Source organism: Corvus brachyrhynchos, unplaced genomic scaffold (assembly GCF_000691975.1).
Source record: "Corvus brachyrhynchos isolate BGI_N302 unplaced genomic scaffold, ASM69197v1 scaffold408, whole genome shotgun sequence".
Taxonomy (NCBI): Eukaryota; Metazoa; Chordata; class Aves; order Passeriformes; family Corvidae; genus Corvus; species Corvus brachyrhynchos.
The window spans coordinates 1,133,178-1,136,297 of NW_008239759.1; positions in this window are offsets into that span (position 1 = coordinate 1,133,178).

Consider the following 3,120-nt stretch of genomic DNA (forward strand, 5'->3'; position numbering starts at 1 on the left):
ACCGGGCTGCCCCACACACACCTCCGGCCTCAGGCAGAAACCTGTGCGCGGCCTCAGGAGATGGAGAGCTCTGCCAGCCTGGAGAAGGCACGTCCCGTCCCGGACACCCGTGCGGCTGGGCTCTTCCCCACGGCTTGAGCAGGGCTAGAGCCATTGGGGCTGGTTGGTGCTCCCGGGTCCCGATACAGGCCCGCTGTCCGGCCGGGCTTGCCTCAACACAACACATCGCACTTGCTCACTAGCACAGCCTCACCGGTAGATTCGAGAGCTCTGCCAGCCTGGAGAAGGCACGTCCCGTCCCGGACACCCGTGCGGCTGGGCTCTTCCCCACGGCTTGAGCAGGGCTAGAGCCATTGGGGCTGGTTGGTGCTCCCGGGTCCCGATACAGGCCCGCTGTCCGGCCGGGCTTGCCTCAACACAACACATCGCACTTGCTCACTAGCACAGCCTCACCGGTAGATTCTCTCCGCGTGGATACATCACCACAGTCCTGAACAGAGGGCTGTTTTTGCAGATGCAGTCAGCAGTCCTTGCCCACCCTTGCCCACCCAGCAAAGGAGATGCTGCAGACAGAAGTACGGAAGTACAGACTTGAAGTAACTGTCAGCTTATTTTGCAATGTGAGATTTTTAAGAAGCTAATGACAGTAAGCTGGAAAATGCACGATTTTTCTGGATTTCCTCCAATGTGGTAAAGCCATTCAGGGAGATACTTGATTCGGACAAAGCCCAACATACCTTTAATGAGGTGAGTTCACCATTCTCAGCACAATACAGAGCAGAATGAATAGCAAGAGCTAATAAGATAAATAATGTCCTGGGATAGCAAAGAATCCAACACTGGAAGGACTAAGTCTTAAAATTTGGCTATTTGAGATATTACTGAAGACTCACTAACCCAAAAGCAAAAGGAAGTTTGTGCTGTACTATTCTGGCAAAAGTAATAAATTAAATTCTAGTTCAGTATCTCTTTTAAACACAGAATAAAGACTAGTAAGCCTTTATCTGAAGTGAAATTTCAGTGCAATAAAAAATTAACCACTGAAAAGAAAAACACAGCAAGTAGTAAAGTAATATTTATTCTTATATTTAAGATCAAAATTTTAATAGTTGCCTCAAATTGAATCCAAATAGTGACTGACATGTTACGGCACAAAACCCTGTATCAAGTTAGAGAATTACGACATTTGCTCTCATGGACATATCCCACCAAGATATTGGTTACCAAGTCCATCATCTGCACTGATGTATTACATGTTATCTCTATAGAGCTGGCAACACAGACATCATGGACTTAGCATGTGTGTAAATTGTTGTGTGCAGAGACAAACATACACTTGTTAGCCATTTTGTGTCAATAAAGAAGGCTAGAGTGGGCAAATACATAGCCAGTCAAAAGAAAATTCTTTAAAAACAAGGATGTTAAAAGGAGCTATTAATGTCATTTATATATCTCACCTTTGCTGACTAATTTTGAAGTGAAGGGGTAAAACCAATGAGCTCCCAAACTACTTCTCTTACAGTAGAACCAGCAAATTTGTATCCAAACACCAAAATCATATTAGCGAGGTAAGTGGAAGTGAAGACTGTTCACAGCCCAGGGCGATGCTTGTAGTTACTGCTGCAAACTCTTGAGTCTGCTGTTAGCAATAAGCAATAAGCTAGAATTTTATGCTAGTTCTGGGAGTTTTTGTTGTTTGTTGGGGTTTTTTTCTAAATTCTTTAAATAAATACTTGACTTCAAAAGACTTTCAGAACTGTTACGTGAAGTTTTTCCTTCAGCAGTGTTCAAACCTATCTGGATCTGAATCGGGAGAGGAGGTAAATCAAGCAAAGATGAAAATTCTTGCTGTCTCACTTGGTATCTCTGTAGAGGCAGCAGATTCAACCACTACGTGTGACCATTATGTAACCACTCAGCAACTTGTCCTTCTGTGCTTAGGGAGCCCCTTCTCTAAATCCACACCCACAACCTGGCAATGTGGGGTCTTGCCTTGGACACCTTTAGGTCTGGAAGCTCTGTTAAGCACAAATCAATACTTCATTTTAAGAGGCAAAGGGAATAAACATCCTACAAGTCAGGGGGAATCTTTGATATAATACATTCCAGAGGCAATAGTTTCCTGCATCTTTTCTCACCCTCTTGCAGTCCGACAGGTTTTTCATTTGCAGTCTCATAGACGATCACATAACAACTTTGTCACCTGCGGCTATATTGAAGGCATCAAATAAAGAAAGAAGTTCTGTCTTGATTTCTCAGGTATGGAACAATTATTCAGAAGAGATTATGGAAATTCAAAGTCCGATGGTCAAACACCTTTCTTTGAGAAACATTACCAGTGATAAAAACATGACTTTCCATTCTCAAATCTGTCGGGGTCCCTTCCCCCCTGCCGTGTGGTCCTGGGAGAGGGGCCCTGGGGGGGAGGGGACACAGGGTTTCCCTGTCCCCTCGTCAGCCTCATTCCCCGTTGGTTGTTTTGTGTTCCCCTGCACGGGGAAGGACCCTCGGGTCCCGTGATTGTAAGAGATCCTCGGCAGAGCTCTGGCCATGTGGCTGGAGAAATAAACATCTCTCTGAAACATCTATCAAGAGTCTGTCCATATGTATTTCTTTTCCACAGCCCTCCTTGTTTGATACACATGTTACAGAATCCCCACTGTAACAAATGGTGGATAATGCGAGCAGAACAATCCCCGATCCCTAAGCAACAGATGTGTGAGTAAATTCTAGATTTACTAGATTCTGGATTCCTCTTCTTGTTTTTGTTTTGCTGTTCCATCTCTAAATTTTGGAGGAACCGTGGAAAGACTCTTGGCTCTCCAAGCTGCATATGGATATTTATCTTAAACTTGAAAAGATTCTTGAACAACGATTTGTAAATTTTAGCTTAATTCAAGCTCAAAAGGAACTGAAACACTTCCTGGCATGGTTGTTTAAGAAATTTTTCTGTTTCTTGGGATTTAATTCTTACCAAAGTCTTTTGGAATACTGTTTGGACACAGTTAATTTTTGAGTCAAAATATATGCCAATGGAAGAATATTTCCGTGAATGTTATTTAATTACCAAGACTGTTGAGCAATGTCAGCTGTGTCCTGGTGAAGGGAAGCCTGGCTCAG